This window comes from Xenopus laevis, chromosome 7L (assembly GCF_017654675.1).
Source record: "Xenopus laevis strain J_2021 chromosome 7L, Xenopus_laevis_v10.1, whole genome shotgun sequence".
NCBI classification, from domain to species: domain Eukaryota; kingdom Metazoa; phylum Chordata; class Amphibia; order Anura; family Pipidae; genus Xenopus; species Xenopus laevis.
Window position 1 is genome coordinate 109,906,853 of NC_054383.1, and position 19,848 is coordinate 109,926,700.

Here is a 19,848-nt window from a genome sequence, read left to right on the forward strand (position 1 = left end):
GCGACTACAGACACGACGCGTTAAAAAACCAAGTGCAATATAAGCAATTTGCGATAAGAAGTTTTATTACATTGATAGCGCAACAGCGCAATAGAGCGCAATAACAAAAGTTCGCAAAGTGGAGGGAAACGGTGGAAACAGTCGCAAATGTAGCAGAACAGTCGCAAAGCGAATTATTACATACCCACTCTCGCAAACTACTCGCAATTCGCTTTGCGAACAGTTTATGTGATTGCGCGTGATATTACATTCCCCCGTTACTGACTTACAGTGCATTGTTCAACTAATATACATTTATATAAATGATGTTCACGCCCAATAAACTATACCTTCATAGTGAAGGTATAAAAATGAAAAAGATATACAGAAAAAGAATGGTCTGTGCATACTCATTGTTATCCACTTACTGTAGGTCAGGGGTCCATAACCTTTTTTACCCGTGAGCCACTTTCAAATGTAAAAAGAGCTGGGGAATATCACAACCAAAACTGAATTAAAAAATAAGCACTTGCTTTGAGACCACTGGGAGCAACATTCAAGAGGTTGGCGAGCAACATGTTCCATGCTTCACCTTTAAAAAAGGCAGCTATAAAAATAATAGTTTCCCCACAGGTCTCCCATGCAGCTGTTATTTATCCCAAGGTGTCGGGCATTAAAGGTGCATTATAGCTATAAACAGACTCAACATAGAAAAGGTTATATTTCCCCTTTAAGTAAATGAAACACATCTTTGCAAAGCCTTCGTGCCAGAGACAAAAGACTGGAAAATGTTTAAGAGAACCGTTGGCAGGCACAGACTGTAATTGTTCCGCACGCAGTGAAATTTAGTTCCACCGTGTTATCTTTTTATTCAGGTCCTTTACTTTCCTAAACAGTCTTAACATAATAACTGCCGTTGTTTTACTTCTATCCCCTTCCTACCCCTGCTGCCTTTTCATCTCACCCAATGTGACCTCATGTGAGTAATGAATTGGACAAGATTTACTGTATCCAGAGTTGTAGTACCTGAACAGAGAACATGGAGTATGATAAACAGCAGACACTCTACAAGCACAGTCTGCAAAACAAAGGCAGGCCAGGGTATAGCTTTGACTTCTCTATACAAACTATAGATATTCTGCATTTCATCACAGTCAGCAAAAAGAGGTGAGTGTTTCAGCAAGTGGTTTAGAGGCAATGTGTTCCTCGTCTAGAGAAAAGCCACGGGAAATTACCAAACAGGCAAAACTCTGCTTCCCAGCAGTGATACCACTGTGATATGACACAAGTCTCTGGGCTATTTAGTAAGATGTAAGGTTTCTTCCTAAATCTGAGATTTACTGTCAGTCCCTTGGTACTGGCTTGCGCCCCGGCAAGAGATCGCGGCGTGTGTGCGCACCGGCGCGGTTGCGTCGAGTTGTGCACGCGTGCGTGGACGGAGGTTCGCGGGCGCGCGCACGTCTATGAAGCGCACGTTTTGACGCGCGCGCACGTTTTTGACGCGCGCGCACGTTTTTGACGCATGCGCACGGTGCATAAAAGGACGCCGAGGCCTGCAAGTCACTGCGAAGTGATCTTGCCTCTGACACTAAGCGTTTTTGAATTCCACATTGCTGATCCACTGGTTTCCTGATTATTGGCCTGTTTTTGACTCTTCTCTTGGATTTCCCCTGGTACCGCTGATTCCGTTCCTGACCTACGCCTGGCTTTGACTACGTTTCCGCTTACCCCTGTTTGGCTACCTCGACTAGACTTTTTACAAGTGCCTACCCAACATCTATTACCGGCACCTCTGTTACTCTCCATCTGGACTTATTCCTGTCTCCACCCAGGCTCTAAGTTCCAGTGAGAGGCATAGGGGAGGCTATTATTTCGTCTGACCCATTACGGAGCCTGATATTTACCTACCCTGGAAGTAACTTAAATTCAATAGGCTGCCTCCTAAAACTTGCCAAGTTCATGTAGAAGTCAATGGCAGAGGTCCACTGATCTATATCATGAAGTTAGAAAAACTCAAGGTAAAATTAGTTCGAATTTTAGACGTTAAAGTTTTTCTTAAATAAGATACCATTCGAGTTTGAGGTCATTTGAGTTCATTTGAGGTAAAAAAAATAACTCTAACATTCGACCTTTCTTTTCTTATCAAATTCTTTTTATTGAATTTTACAATAAAACAATATGACCATTATACAGCATGTAAATAAATATGCAGTTTCATATTTGAAATGAATATCATACAGATTTTTACATGAACAATAAACAAATATTGTTAACTATTTTGACCTGTTTCTCATTTATTTGATATTCACTATTGCTCAAAACACATGAATTTTAAAATTCAGAAAGAGAGAATTAGTAAACACAATTTAAAAATTACATGAATGGGGTGACAACCCAGTTTAATTCCTGAATTATTATTATCAGCCTTCCCCATGAGTTTATGTATAAATTCCTTTTTGTTGTCATCTAAAGTTTCTACATAAATTGACCACCTCCTGTTCTTTTTTTCCCTTAAAGAAAAATCTTCCATTCTGAATCTAAGAACTTCTTGAATACATCAGCTATGTAAATATGAGAGTACATCTTTCAGAGTGGGGGCTTTATCTGTTATCCAGCATAAAAATATAGATTTCCTAGTGGCTGCCATTAATAGTTGACAAAAGTCAAGAACTTCAGCTGAAGATTTGACAAAAAATACATTATTTGTCAATGGATAAAACTTTCATGTCTAAAAGTGCCAACTCTGGAACCAATTTAATATTTATATTAATTGAATCGTTCAATTTTCTCCCTTAAAATTTTTATCATTGGACATTACCAAATATAATGAAAAAAGTCAATGTTATATTCTCTGCATTTCGGACAAAATGATACCTTTGAGAAATCAGGAGAGTTCTGAAATAATAATCCATAGCCAAGGTGATGAAATCTAAACTGTTGTTCTCTCCAACCCTCAGAATTAACATATTTTCTAAAATTTCAAAAGGTCTTCAGAAGGTTCCCAGAAGATATGTCAGTTCCCAAAAAAGAAGACCATTTTCTCCAGACGCAGCTAATGGATCACCATCTTTAGGCAGATGTCTTTTCGACATTTGATAAATCAGCCCCTAATTGAAGTTTTGCAGGTGGAGTAACTCCAACAGAAAATGTTACTGTTGTCAATTTATCCTACTGTTGCCATCTTGCATCTTACAACGCTCCCTAAACCTCAATCTTCCTTTTTACTGCTGCTTATGCCCCATTATGCCTGGGAGAGCCAGCAACCTTGGGGCAAAGAGAATTAGTAGAATAAGGCACCATTCATCTTGGCCATAGACACTACATGGGCAAATTGTCATCCGTTGCCTCCATGTCAACCCTCTACTGTTTACATTTATAGACCAGTATGGGGGGTTGCATCATCTTTCAATAGATAAAAACTCTTGTTGCTAACCCTCCCATGCAGTTATGTGCAGGAATAATAGTGGTCTTTCCATTCACCCACCTGAAAGCAATGCATGATATTACATGTGCTGATTGGTAGATGACCCACAATAGCCTATATGATATCCCTATAGCAAATGCTATTCCAACTAAGCAATAATGTATTGTGCTGAAATTATCTACATCTCTGTACCTGCATGCTCATGCTAGTTCTACCTAAACCAATAGTCGTAGAAATTCCTAATAACAACTGTCAGGAAGAAACAGCAAGGTACTAGCAGTCTAGCTAATATCTCAGAGACCGTTAAAAACTAATGTAAATTGCAAAAGTGCTCAAGAAGCAGTCACAGTGCAATCAATGAATCAATCAAGTTTTTTGGGTTTAGATTCCCTTTAAGAGTTTTTCATCTGAAAAATCCATTACATTATACAACTGACAATTAATAAATAACAGAAGATACATATTAACAACACAGGAAGTTCAGCACTGCAACATCCCCAATACCCTGTGTACATATCTAGGGGATATATATATATATATATATATATATATATATATATATATATATATATATATATATACACATATATACACATATATACATATATATATATATATATATATATATATATATATATATATATATATATGTATATATATATAGCTTTAAAAAATCAGATTGCCTTGTGGCAGTTTAGGACTGGATGTTGGAACATTGATGAGACCAAAAAAAGTAAAAAAAGTTAATTACTCATTAAACATCTAATTTTATTTTAGCATTAGCACATCATATTTCACCCTATTCCTAAAACTCTTCCCCTGATAATTTAATTCCATGTAACCTCATTCTCTTGCAGTATTAACAACACCATATTTCTCCGTTCCCCTGTGCCTGCTGAGTGTGACAAACGACTCCCAGAAAATACAATATACACCATCTGCTGTCCCTACAACACTATAACACTAGATTTGCCCTTTTGCTCTACAGCTAAATGAGCAATTAATACTCATATCCTTTCCTGTCCAAACTGCTGCAACTTATTCATATCCTCTCCTGTCTTAACTGCAACTGAATCGTTCTGATGATTGATCAGTTACAGTTAACCCAAGAGCTGCACATTATATGTGAACTATTCCTGGAACTCGCAGAAGGATGGCTGCACTATTGGAACATGCAAGAATGTAGGGGCTTGTAAAAAGTGGGACAACTAGCCTGTGTACTACTACACACCAATACGTGGACTTTAGTTCCTCTTTAGGTTGATACCTTTTTTCTCCTATAGATCCTATTAGAGGGCATACTCTGGGAAATCTGTAAACAAGGTAAACCACTGCATGCCTTGTGATGCAATATAACCCCACCTGAAAATCAACAATGTCACAATTCAGTAAATAATTAACAGATTATATTAACCTTGAGGGTAGAGTCAGGCAGCTGTATAATTATACATTTAATGGGGCTTCCACAGTGTGAGCCACTCGTCTCTCTTCTAAGTGCTGCTCCACTTACAGGTCTCCACGCTCTGCCGAGCAAACTTGCATGCATGATGCAAAAAGGTGATAACCAAACAACTCACCATATGCAGACATGGACCAGCGTTTAGAGCAAATGATCAACATATAAATAATCAAAACATGGAAAATAAGTGACTTGACTGCAATTGCAATAAGTAGAGCCCTTCCATCTACTGCAGTCGCATGCCCTTCAGTAAAAGAAAATAGTGGCGCTATGTCTCTGGACATATTGTACTGTCCCATCAACAGTTAAACAAAGCTGCACAACATTTGTAATTAGGCAGGGGAGTTTATAGTATTTATTGTGCAAATGTGTAACCATAAGTTCAATGATTTTTGGGGATATACCCTCCCTTCGTCAGGAGGGTAACCACAATGAGTTACGTTAATAGAAACACCAATCTTGTGCCCAGCAAATAGAATGACAGTGCTGTCAATACACACTTTCAAGACACAAGCAACAACTCAAACGCAATTTACGGCAGCATGTAATCTCAATACAGTTTGTTTTGATGCATTGGGTGCAAATGCAGTGGACATAACTTCCTGTGTAGCTGCAGTTATGTTCTAATTCTGGGGGGGGGAAATGCATTGCACATGACAAACTGTGTTCAAAAACTGCAATTTGCACACTGTGCCTGGTAAGTAAAATGTTCTTTAAAATGTTTTAATTCATTTGTTTGAAGGAAAATGAGAAAACCCACTTTTATTAATATCTGAAGAATAAAATTACCAGACAACAAGGTGATAAAATTCTAAAACATATGATTCATATGCTACAACTTGCAGGCTCATTTACAAAAGCAAGTGCATATGAATTCCAACATACAGCCACAATGGAGGTTCCTCCTACAATACTTGCATGTGATGCATTAAAATGAACTCAATTGCACGTGAGCACAGCCACAATAAGGGGACTAGCCTCCTCTATTCCAGGGCAGAAGAAAAGTGTTAAATGTGGACACCACTAGTAAAAATGACAGAACATATGTAAATCAGCCCCATTGTCATTTCAAGTGTTTTTCCCATTGTGTTTTCCCTCTCAAAATGCAGCATTATAAAAACCCCAAATCTGGTAGTGGGAACAGTGTCAAAACTCACTCGCCAATGATGATTCTCATATGACAATGCACCAGTGTGTATTTTGCAAGGGAGAATTGCTTGAAAATGTCAGTGTTGCTATTTCCAAGCAAATCCTATTTCCAGAAATGAGGAGCAATTAGGGTGGATATTGAAGGGTTTCATGGCTCGTTTTTAGCAGGGAAAAATTATGCAATGGGCAAAACGCCCAAAACCGTGCTATTAACCTCAGGGTTTGGTTGAATCCAACACCTGCAGTAAGATTCCGTCATCCCTGAAATGACATTAAAGCAGAGTTATAGAGTGACTAAGCTGATACCATATGTAGAACCCAGACTGTCAGATTGCTGTTAAACCCCCTCCGCACTCTCTAACCAAGCCCAAAATGCAGTGGTAGAACGTGTTTCCTCAGTTCTGACAGTCTAACAGCTGGGCACGTCATGGCTTAACATGAGAATCCTGCCAACAAGTACCATTGTGTTCGGCCTAATGAAATATTTATATGCATTCATCTGGAATCAATTATTTACGGCTGGTGATGAGCAATAGCTTTTCAGGGGGATTTCTTACCATTTTTATTTAAATTTTTGTAAGCAATAAAGATTGAAAAAAAATTCCCCTTAATGAAGCCTCCAGAAAATGTTGCATTTATAGACTAAATCTGTTTAATTAGATTGTGTGGCATTTTGTACTTTCTCTGCACCCCCTGCTACGTGGTACATGTGTTCCTCAGGCAAACTGTCTTGCATGTGGGATCCATACTTTATTCTCTATGTGAAAGGCAAAATCTGTGCCTCCGTCCTCAAAATAGAAGTAATGATTTAAACCATATGAAGGCATGCCAAAAGCAGCAGTTGTTATTTTTTAAGTCATTCAATAACTTTGGCTTTAAAAACAAAGGGAATTCATAGTATTGCTCCAGATTTACACAACAAGCTACCTTTGTGAATAATCTCCCAAGATTTAAGATGGCCATACAGGGGACAATAAAAGCTGCCTACAGACCAAGTCGGCAGCTGATTGGCCAATGTATGGGGCGGATGTCAATCCGGCAGGCGTAAAAATCCCATTTAATGGAGGCCCATATTGGTTTGTTGATGCTGTTCTTGCACTGACCATCTGCTTTCCTGGTGTTGTGATCCAATCTTTGGGCCCTAGGGCTCACAATCAGATCAGCTCAATACAGGGTTGGACAGCAGTGTATGACACATAAGGCACCTCAAGCAAACCCCCTTCTGGCCCCCCCGCCTACATTTTTTCCTGCTACAGCCGCGACCGGGGGCCAGGAGCGAGTCGGGGGCAGCTCCAATAGCGGGTCTGGGCCAGTGGACCCAGTTCGACCCTGGCTTGATATCGCCCATGCAAGGTGGGCATATCAGGGCAAGATCTGCTCGTTTGGTGACCTCTCCAAGTATGGCTTGAATATTATGGATTCAGCCTATCCCTAATTAAAAGTCATATCATTTGTTATGGGTTGCTTCAGTTAAAATAAAAAGCCCAAATTGTAACCTTATGGGTTTTAGCAGGAGAAATGCTTGTAATGTGACAAATTCAAGAAGAGCACAGCAATAGAGCAATCATCTCTAGGAATCTAGTGAAAATCAGTCCCATGTATTTCCTGTGTCCCCCGTCTGCCACGTACATCAGTGGCTGATAAAGTAAATCAAGCTGTTGTCTCTGTTTCCTGACATTTCCAAAAACAAAGTGTCATATTTCTATGGTTTGCATTATTTGCCGCTTAATTAAAGATTTCCTCTGCCCTCCCTAAGCAAATAAATTACTAAATCTCAGGGCTGCGTGGCATGATTCTTGCTTTATTTAGGGGACAGTTATCAGGCAGCTGAAAGGAGAAAAGCTTCTCTGTATTATACTATAATCTAATTATAATCAGGGGGAGTAGAAGCTATGAATGTTACCAGTACCTTGGACCCATAGGGAATGCCTAGTCACACAGAATTAGATAATTCCCCCAGAAGGAAAAGAAAGACAACATTTAAAGGAGCCATCACACACACAACCCTAGATGTTGGGAGGGAAAACATCGGTGGATAGAGGGGGTGTGAATAAATTAAATAATTACATTCATTTTAATTACTTAATAACTTACATTTAATAACTTTTTAATAAATGTAATGCAATTTAACTTGCCACAGCCACAGAGTGCTAAATAGAATATCCTGTACACATTTACTTTAATTTAATTTAGGTTAGTTGACATACCTGTTATCACCCTGATAACACAGAGTTAGCTGACATCTCTGACTAAAGCTGGCCATAGACGCAAAGATCTGATCGTACGAATCGAGGATTTTCGGAACGTGTGTGGAGAGTCCCGACATTTGTCGTCCGGCGGAGATCGGTCGTTTGGTCGATCGGACAGGTTAGAAAATTTCTGTAAGCTGCCGATAATATCTCTGCGTGTATTGCCGATCGTACGATTTTCAGTGGGAGACTGTCACTAGCTTTGGTTGGACATAGATATCGTACGATTGCTGTCAGGGGCAGAACATTGCTGATCTGTTCTTTAACTAATCTGACTGGTAAGACTTTGATCTGAATGGTTAGTGGAGGGTTGGGAGATGGGAAAGTCCGATCGTACGATGATTCGTACGATCGGATCTTTGCAACTATGGCCAGCTTAATGGGTGCAATCTGATCAGAGTAGTATGTGCCTCTGTCTGACCCAGCTAAGCTTGCAATCTCAAGTGTGACCATTGCAAATGTATTTTATCATGCTCTAAACTATCTCTTACTAATATTAGGTTAGGCTGTGACAGTGTCATATGAGATTGATACTATAGAGAGTGCACCTTCTCTATTGTAGGTTCAGAAGGGACATGCTATCCAGAGTGCTGAGGACCTGGGGTTGTCTGGATAAGGGTTCTTTCTGTAAAAGTTTAGTCTACTTAAAAATCATTTAAATATTAAATAAACATATAGGATTGTTTTGTCTCCTATAAGGATTCATTATATCTTAGTTTGGATCAAGTACAATGCACTGTTTTATATTTACAGCAAAAAAGGAAATCATTTTAAAAAGTAATTTGATTACAATGGAGGCAACTTCGGAAAATGAAGCGCCACATGTGCTTTAGCGCAGGCGACTTTCCATTATAGCGGACGGGAAGACACGCAAAACCAGTTCGGGGAGATTGTCGCCCAGAAGAAGAGGCGAAAAAACCCCCCCGAATCTGCTCGTGTGTCACAACCCTAAGGGAAATAGCTTTCCCATAATTTAGAGCTTTTTGGATAATGGTTTTACAGATAATGGATCCCATACCTGTAATGTGGTCTCTGCACTTTTTATACAAGTTTTGTAATCGTTCATGAGAAGCCCTACAGCTGCGGGTAGAGCAAGTGGTGACAGTTAGGTCAGTGGCACACGGGAAATTGTCGCCCGCAATTTTTTTACGAGCAGCTGCGTACAACAAAAATGCCTCTCCTTTGCCAATAATTGAAATCTCTGGTAGCATGCCCAGCTTATTGCTAAATCATACGAAGCTGATTAATTGGGCATACCGCCATCGATGGCAGCAATGCCAGTACTTTTTTGCACTGAAAAAATGCTTTACAAAACGTTGTGCACTGTTTTTTCATAATAAATTTGGCTCTATGCCTTGCATATTTCCTTCATGTGTGGCACCATATTCCTTTATATGTGCTTAATGCCAGTCCTTGTCTCAGTTTGTTACCTGCATAATGACTATCGATTGCTATCTGGGTACTGCAGAGTGCAACCCCTGTTTTTTTGCAAAGTCGTCTATAGGAATAGGCTAGTCAAATATTCTTCCCTCCGTATTGCACTTATATTGGGAACTTCATTCAGAGCCATTAAAACATAGCTGTTTCTGGTTATTTTAAGGCAAAGTGTGACTCTCCACATCAAGCCTCCAGGCTTGGAAGAAACCTCTCTAGGAAACAAAGACGTCTGGAATCACTTCTCCATCATTCGTGAGTGCAATGGCCTAGTCTGGGTCCCAAAGGACAGAGGACTCTTTCTTTTATACTTAGCACCCCCCCCCCGCCCCCAGAGATTACAGAATCTTTACAGATTTCTAAACGACAGTTACATTAGTTCAGTGGAGATTAGCTGTATTGTAGTGACGGCATCATGTGCTCCTCCACAGCGTTTGGCTTTATTTCAGCAGATTTCACACAAGAAAAATCAAATGCTCTCTTGAAGTACGCCATCTATTCAAATGCAGCCTTGTTGATGTTGTTGCATTATAATTTGCAGTATCCCACAGACAGGTCCAACTGGGATACAATTGAATTTCAGAACCATCTGTGTGACAGTAAGATCAGTAGTTTACTCATAAACAGTAGCCTTTCAACAAGAGACCAGGAGCAGCTGTATGCTATAGTATAAAGGAGATTTTATCTATCGGCAATATGCATGTGTATGTTGATTTACAAAATACACATACAGGAGTAATTACATTTTCATCTTTAAAGGAACAGTAACACCAACAAAAAACCCATACAGGAGTAATTACACTCTCATATTTAATCCCTTCAGGGCAACTTCCATAGTGACTATGCCTGCTATACAGAGAGTGCAATAGTCATAAAAAATAGAATATTTCAATATGTTCCAATCCAGCCCTGCGTTGTATCCCACAGCTTTTTCTCTCTCCTCTCCTCAGCATCTTCCAAGGGGAATGGTTACACTGTGTTTGCTTTGGAAGCAAAAACAAAGGCTCTGCTCAGACTCATCCTGTAACCATTGTTTTTCAGGCACAAACCTTCCAAGGAACATTTGGAACAGTTCAGTCTAATGTTCCAGACGACTGTTAGGGTTTCAGGTTCACCAGTGGCTTGTGAATCTTAGAATAAAGAACATAACCAACCATAATAACTGGAATCCAAGCAGTTTCTTCTTTCCTATGCCTACATCAGGCCGGGATACAGCCTATTAAATGAACATTCACCTTAGTTTACCCATTACCTGTTTAACCAACCTTAGTTTACCAATTTATTAAAGAGACCTCATTAAAAAAAAAAAAGGCTCATATAATTAAAGAAAATGTAATTCTAACCAGCCTTCCAATATGCATTAAAATTCTTGGTGGTTAAAAAGTTATGTGTAGATGTAATTTTCTCTCTTTATATTGTCTGCACTCCTGGCTCTGGCTCCTAAAACAATGTAGCAGAAGCAGTTTAAAAGATCTGAAGAAAAACTAACTTCTGCTGACTGTAGAGAAAAGGGGAAAGTTCTGCTTCATTGTATAGAATCAGAGCCAGAGGATAGACAAAGACAGACAGACAGATATTGCTCCCACTAGCAATGACATTTTCTTTGATTATTCAAAAGGGATGATGGGAAATTCCTAAAGCAGCACTGTACTGCCATGATCATGCCCTTTCATTCTCTGGCATCCACCAATTTTTATTAAGGAATGGTACAAAGTCCCCCCATATCTCCCCACCAATTCCACTATGGCAATTACATGAAAGTGACAGGCTGACTGCCCCTTGGAATTGTAGGCTGCGGTGTTTCTAAGCAACATTGGCCTTCAAATTTGCACCCAATTGCCGTAACAGCAATGGGGGGGGGGCAGAATTTGAATCTTTGGTACAGACTCCTGGGTTACAAAAATCACAGGCCCAGAAAACATCTCATGGGCCATTTCTAAAAGTCAGAATCACTTAAACACAACAGGAGAGATCTCTACACCCTACACAATTCTTGGCATAAACACATCAAATAACAAATCGAAACTGTCTTTTTTATCATACGTGTGCAGGGAAATACACGCATAAGTTATAGCCAAACATGTTAATCACGAGAGAGAATGTATGACTAAAAACATCAGGACCCTAAATCGAATATCTGTCACACATGACCTCAGCTAAGCTAAGGCTTACTAAGCCAAAAACCAATGAATCACAAGTTGTAGGTGTTGGATGATGCACTGCTCCAAAATATTTTGGCTTTGGAAAGAAAAAATCTGTTCTGCAAGCAGGCTCTGAGCACAATCCATATTCCTGAAAAGAAGATTAAGTTTCAGAGAATCAAATCACATCCCCACCCAGTCCATGTCTTTAATAAGCAGTTCCCTGCTCCAATATAGACCCTTCAAGACTAGTATAAAAATAAGTGGCCCATGGAGCAGGAATTTAGATGGAAAATAAAGCATTTGGAGGTCTACAATAACAGCTGTAGCATGGTTACCCCAACAACCTCTTGCCTGCTCTCTATGCAGTTAACATTCACCTTAAAAAAGGAGGTCATGTATTTGGCAAACAAAAGCGGTTAAGATAACAGGTTCGAAATTCCTGTCACATGAGGATCACATCAAAACATTGATGCAGTATACTCCCCATAGGTCTCCCTAGTTCCCAGTTAAGATCTGATAATTACGATTAGGCCACCAACAGTCTGGGTCAAACCAAAAGATGAGGTCCTCTCCCAACACGTCTCCATAGGACTCCATTATTACCGAACTTTTGACCAAATGATCAGATCATTCCGATCTGGCCCAAAACACTGGTGTCCAAATATATAACGACCTCAGCGTATGTATGACCAGCATTGCATTTACTGTGATATAGCGCAGACACTCATATTCTGATTTGATTTGCAATTGGTCTGAATTTTTTTATGTTGTCTGTGGGCCCTCTGCCATAAACATGTGACCCAATACATATGGTTTGTCCTCTCCCCTGCTCCCTAGGCCTGCCTGCAGCTGTAGGATCTGCACCCCTCCACAGCTTTTATTTTGTCTTTCCTTTGCCATCTGATTGGGTCAGTGTCTGTGGCAACACACAGGCCCACAGAGACTGGTAAATATTCCTTTAACCACTAGTCTATTGAAAAAATATCTACATTTTCCTTATACCGTACCTTATTTTACTTAGAGAGAGAGAGAGAACATTTTACCTCTAACTGGCTATCCTCTTTCTGTCTGATGTTCTTATCTTATAAAGTATATGTGGCTTTAAATTTATGAATGAAGTTTTACTGGAGGGTATTTGATTCACATGCAACCATATGGAGACAAAACCCCTCTCACAATTGATGTCACTAATGAAATCAAGGACTGACTGTGCCATGTAACATGCACAAGCAGATCCCCCATATTACCCTGATTGGTTTAACCTAGTGATCCCCAACCAGTGGCTCGCAAGCAACATGTTGCTCACCCACTCCTTGGAAGTTGCTCCCAGTGGCCTCACAGCAGGTGGTTATTTTTAAATTCCTGGTTTGGAGGCAAGTTTTGTTTGCATAAAAAACAGGTGTGTTGCAAACCAGAGCCTCCTTTAGACTTCCAGTGCACATATGGGCTACCAAATATCCAATCACAGGCCTGGCACCCCAGGAACTTTTTTCATACTTGTGTTGCTCACCAACTCTTTTTAGAATTAAATGTGAAAAAAAAAGTTGGAGACCCCTGGGTTTAACCTATCAATGACAGAATGATAAGAACACAGGGGATCATATAATAATCTCTTTAATTCTTTATTTACCAGTAGGTCTTTCCAGCTGAAAGTCACCCATTCTGATTAGAGGAGGAGGTTCCGTCTAAATATTCAGAAAGTGTTTTTTTCAGTGAGAGCTGTGAAGAAGTGGATTTCTCTCCCTGATTCAGTTGTACAGGCTGATACATTAGAACGCTTTAAGAAGGAGTTGGATAGCTTTTAAGCAAGTGAGGGAATACAGAGTTATGGGAGATAGCTCATAGTACAAGTTGACCCTGGGACTCGTCCTATTGTGATCTTGGTGTCCCGAAGGAAATTTTCCCCCTCTGAGGCAAATTGGAGAGGCTTCAAATGATTTTTCCCTTCCTCTGGATCAACTAGCAGATGGCCAGGTTAAAATAGAGCTAAAAGGTTGAACTTGATGGACATGTGTGTTTTTTCAACCTCACTTACAGTACTATGTTACTATGTTATGTTACTATATTAACAAAATTCATTGGGTTAGAGCCCTTCTAACATACACCAAGAATGATGGGCATTATCCCTTCAGAGATTGTCGGCCACAAGTATGAATCAGTTATGTTATGAGCAAGCAGTAAATCCAAAGTATATGAATTAATAAACAATGACATGCACACTCCTCATATAAGAGCACCCACCACTGAATCACTAACTATTGCTTTTTAAAGTCAACTTTTCCTCTGCATCTGATTTGAATAAGTTTTCCTAGCAACCTTGACCCCAGAGATATGTCACAACAACAGATGAAGTCAACACAATGTGCGGTGTCAGGCAATGAGCATTTCCAACGTTCCCCGGCCCGGCCACATTCATTTTCCTACTCAACAGAACCAAGCCAATTTATAACTCCAGTATTTAAAAGCTCAGAACATGGAATGAATATGCTCGTGGAAACAGGTGTTTTATGCCGAGTGTTAAATCAATTAAAATGGTTGCTGCCTCAATATTTTACTTTTTCATGTGGAAAATATACCATTAATATATATAATGTGCAGATTTTCACAAGTGTGGGGAACAGATTGCTCTTTGTACTTAGAAGCCAATAAACTTGCCTTCCCCTTGTCAACTGGGTTGGTACCAGGATAACTTGTTTAATGGGACAATGTTTGAGTCCAAAAATAATAAATATTTTGCACGTATTTTTTAAACTCAATAAAACAAGGTTACTCTAATAGCTGAGAAATACTTGTATGTATAAATACTAAGAGAGAGAGAGAGAGAGAGAGAGAGAGAGAGAGAGAGAGAGAGAGAGAGAGAGAGAGAGAGAGAGATTATAATGCACAATAACCTAGATTTACTGGAAATGTATTGATACATTTTATACCTTCCTCATTGTTGCTCCTGGTGGTAAACTAATAGTAATGTATGAAAAGACAGCCAATACCTGTTTTTGCAGCAAACGGGGTGATCCCAAATTTATTCCATGGTGCTATTAACACTTTACATTGATCAAACGTTTCGGGACCGCATGGCCCTTCCTCAGTGATGACTGAGTAACACTTTCCCAGATACTGCCAATAGGCAAGCTTGAATGTCAGTTATGATGACATTTGGGGTGAATATGTAATATTTGGGACGATGTTCTGGTGCCTTTAAAGGCAACCAATCAAAATTTCCGTCCAGCCCCGATCGAAGAGCAGACTGATATTCAAGTCTTCTGCTATCGGTCGGCTCTTTTTCCATCATACACGCACTGAATATCGTATGAAAATTAGTTTTGTATGATATTATCTGTGCGTCTGTAGCCACCTTTAGACTATGGAGGATATTAGAAGAAAAGAGACAAAGAGGTGACCTAGTGACTGGCTGCTGCAATGCAAATGCACATTCTGTTGCTTAAAACTGTTACTTATAGTTCTTAACTCGGACCTCAGAATACTAAGGCAGAGTTTCACAATTACTAAGTCCTCATTGTTAGTGTGCTACTTGAAGCTCTCTGTGCTTAAAGGAGAAGGAAAGGTTAAAACTAAGTAAGCCTTATCAGAAAGGTCCATCTAAATATACCAGTAAACCCCCAAAGTAATGTTGCTCTGAGTCCCCTGTCAAAAGAAACACAGCATTTCTTTCCTTCTATTGTGTACACATAGGCTTCTGTATCAGACTTCCTGCCTTCAGCTTAAACCTCATTGCCCTGGGCAAGAGCATGCTCAGTTTGCTCCTCTCCCCCCACCCCTCCCTTCTCTACCGTAATCTGAGCCCAGAGCAGGGAGAGACTCAGGCAGGAAGTGATGTCACACACACACATGCAGCTCCTATTCTAAACAAACAGAGAGTTTCTAGAGCTTTTTACTGAGGTATGGTAAAACATTCTACAGAATAAATATAGCATTCTAGCTTGCACTATTGCAGCTACTCTATTGGCAATAAAATGCCTCCGTAGCTTTCCTTCTCCTTTAAATGGCTGCTGTCACACCACTTCAAAGTAAATGGGGAAGTGGTTACAGCCTCAAACTCATTTCTGTCAAGCTGTTTATTCAGACATTTACATGCTTTAATACTGGGAGGGGAGCATATCTCCATTAGTACCTATTTAGGCAAGACTAACACCAAAAAGGTTTGCATTTTTCGAAAATCAGCAGAGTTTGGGGTGAGGGGTCAAGTACATGTCTGGGTGTCAGGAGTGTGGAATAAATTGCCCCAACCTTTAGTTTTCCAAAGGAGATGCAGGGTCGCAATAATTGTAAGCTTCCCTCTATACATAGTAGGGTTCCACAGAGCAGCAGGTATAGGTAGGAAGAATTGGAGAAAGAAGCAATAAGAGTGTACACTATCTGTGGCCCTCCTGCGGCCGTTCTTCAAATGCAACAGCAGCCCCTGGTTAGAATGCTGATTACTGTATGTGCACATTATTATGAATATTATACCCTTTTACCCTAAACTGGTAAATATTGGTGCAATACATTAAGATTTTTTCAACAATGTGAAACTTTACCGCAGGATTCCCATGGGCGAGTGCCCATCTCACACCACTTTAAAATTGTGCGCCAACCACAACTGGTTGAATGGTTCAAAATGGGCCTGGCATTCTTATGAGCATCAGGCAGGTGGGGAATGGGATTTCCCATACGCACGCACTCCATTTCCAGTTGTTCCAGCTGCACCTATATGGCATTGTGTACTGGGCATAATAACAAATAGGTGATGTCTGATTGTTCTCTGTATGCCACTTTTTGAATCACGGCAATAGAAAATGTCCTTTGGAACTATAGGGCCCCAATTACATAAATTACTCAAAGTGTCAAAGAAGCAGTTCCCTATGAGGGCTCCTTGCTGGCATTGATGATCACTAACATTTCGACAAAACATAGGTCTGTCTATTCTTATTTTACTTTGTAAGAAAATGTATATAAAAGCCAATTTATAGTTTTCTAACGCTATAACTGCTCCAAAAACATAAACATAAGTTTATTCTTGTTTTACTTTGTAATATAATGTATATAAAAGACAATTTATTGTTTCCTAACCACAACTGACTGCTGTGAGATATACCGGCCAGGACAGCAAGCTGTATGAGTGTCTCTATTATTGTCATCCGGTTTCCAGTTCAGCCCCCACAAGCGAATGACCGTGTATCATAAATGACACAATCAAAGAATGGAACCAATTAAACCAGTGAGTAAGGTCATATACATCATGTGATACTACAATGATGAGTAAGACAGGCCCAAATTTTTGACACAGACACATAAAATGAGAATTGTTTTGTAATTTCACACACCTTGATATCAATGCTGATGAGCCTGCAGCCCCTTCTGCAACTACACATGTAGGGCCAGAGGTTGGACAGTTCTAGTTTATATAAAAAATGAGGCTTTATATAAAAAGCTCAATTATTATATACAATTAGCCCCATAGGTAAAGATTACCTCCCTACAGTGATATGGGTAATTGTATTAACCAGTGGCGTAACTAGATGTTGCTGGGCCCCACAGCAAATTAATTTTAGGGCCCCCAACATATCCAGTGTTTGTCCTGTTTTACCAATATATGTTTAAATTGCTCATCAATGAGAGCCTCATGGGGCCCCCTGTACCTCCTGGGCCCCCCTGCGGCCGCAGGGTCTGCTTCCTCTGTAGTTACGCCCCTGGTATTAACATCTGAGCCAGAAAGGAACATTTTTATACACACCCAAGTGCACACATCTGAACAGATTATTTCCAGTACTCGTCTGGTGTAAAGATCTACCTCTACCCCAGTGATGCTCCTACCAAATGTGAAAACCTTCTGAGCTAACAGGGCAGCACAACTGCAATTGGCAGAGTTTTGTTGTAACAAAGAGTGCAATGAAATGAAACAAAGACACTCAGCGCTCTATAAATTGCACGTGTGAATAACATTCCATTGCTCTAACCTAAGTAACACATCAATGGATTTTGTAACCAAAGGCAAAGTTACGTGGAAGTCTCAATAGACTGAATCAAAATGTGTTTTGTGAAGTTTAGCCTCAAGGTCCACATTTTAGTTGTAACCAGTAGATTTAAAGGGAAAGTATTCAGAAGCAGACTTTAGACACGGTGGACTATTGTTATAAAAGCATGGGTAGTTCACCATTAAATTAACGTTTAGTATGATGTACAGAGTGACATTCTGAGACAATTTGCAGTTGGTTTTCATTTTTATTATTTGTGGTTTTTCAGTTATTTAGCTTCTTATTCAGCAACCATACACTGATTTGAATAAGAGACTGGAATATGAATAGGAGAGGACCTGAATAAATACAGGAGTAATAAAAAGTAGCAATAAAAATACATTTGTAGACCTTACAGAGCATTTGTTTTTTAGAAGGGAGTCAGTGACCCCCATTTGAAAGCTGGAAAGAGTCGAAGAATAAGAAGGTAAATAATTCAAAAACTATAAAAAAAATAAATGAAGACCAATTGAAAAAGAATTGCCCATTCTACAACATACTAGAAGTTAACTTTAAGGTGAACCACCACTTTAATTGGCCATACAACGGCCAACTTTAATGTTATGGGTTGATATTAGCCAAACTGCCCAACCATATCTGAGCTATGGAAAGTTTAAGCAGAGGCAGAATTGGGTATATTTTTAATTTAAGACAGAGGTGGGAACTGAGCTAAAACATATTTTGCAAGTCCAGATGTAGTTAAACTATTCTGCATTCAATGCATTATGATGCTATGCTCAGTACTGCCTCAGTGAACTTTAATCCACTTCATCAGACTAGGGCTGAATCTGATTATAAGTGGGCATAAGGTCTCTGCCATAATACCCATGTATTATATTATTCCTCAGCTTCCATATGCTTTCAGCACTGCTATTATAACAATTCCGAGTACAAGCCTGGTTACTGTGGGTTGGCTAATGGGTGTGTAGAATAAAGCTCTTTTCCTTCTCACACATAGCACATAGGGTTGCCACCTTTTCTGGAAAATAATACTGGCCTTGCTATATATTTATCTTTTTTCCCTATTAATACCAATCATTTAATAATCATTTTTACCGGCCAGCCCTGTAAAATACCGGCCAGGTGGCAACCCTAATGGCACAGCATATGGTTCAGGGGTGCCCTCTTACAACTCCCAGAACCCTCTAGCAACCTCCCACTGAGGAATTGCAGATCACAACAAATGGAAGCAACAGGGTTAAATGTTTCCTTTAGTCGGTTTGTGACCTGTGAGAAACGTTATACTGTATATTCCAAAGCCAAGAAAATGACAAGATGAATGAATTGCAAAATGCCATGAGATACCGATAGACACAGAGCCTGGGTTATGCAATTGAATTGAATCGGTGCAGCAGAACCAAAGCAATGTTTGCTGCAGCAGAATGCAGCCCTCAGCTAATTCATTGGATTTGCAGAAGGGCAGCTCTGTTGTTTCTTGAAAGAAGAATAGCTGATAAATAAATAATGTTTAACAGCACACAAGAGAACCACCAAGCACACACTGTATCTTTCCATGAAGGCATAAGGTGGGTAAGATAGGTACTCACCTGGGCAAGTGATCTCCTGGGTAACAGAGGGTATGTGGGCAGGTAGGGAACCAGCTGCCTGTTGGATCCGACTCGGTTACAGTATGAGAGGAAACTTTGAAACTTCACCCTTTGTGACTCACTCACAAGGCAGAGCTCCCTCTTCTTCCTCTCACTGGCTGCTGCTGCCCCAGAGCTAGGCTGTGCAGGAGGAGCATGCAAATTCAGCTCTAGGTTTTACTCCACTGATTGGTTGGATTGGGCAATTGAGTCTTCTGCAAAGCCGGCTGTAGTGACTAACATTGTCTCATTAATTATGAACATTTCTATCATCCTGGCACAAGACTGCAGCACAAAAATATGGGCTGTATTATTTCCCAAACTATCAGGCTTAAAGAGGTTCGAACAACTAGATGTTTTCAGATAAATCACCAGAAATAACAACTTTTTCCAGTTAATTTCTATTTTCTATA

General features: G+C 39.8%; 1 protein-coding gene across 1 annotated transcript in view; it reads right to left on the reverse strand.

Annotated features, from left to right (window-relative positions):
• The window catches only part of cd37.L (CD37 molecule L homeolog), a 70,217-nt gene extending 50,685 nt beyond the window's left edge, over positions 1–19,532 (reverse strand). The window contains 1 exon segment of the mRNA NM_001097832.1: positions 19,397–19,532. The gene's annotated coding sequence lies outside the window, so the exon portion shown is untranslated.
• Between the last annotated feature and the right edge of the window lie 316 nt (positions 19,533–19,848).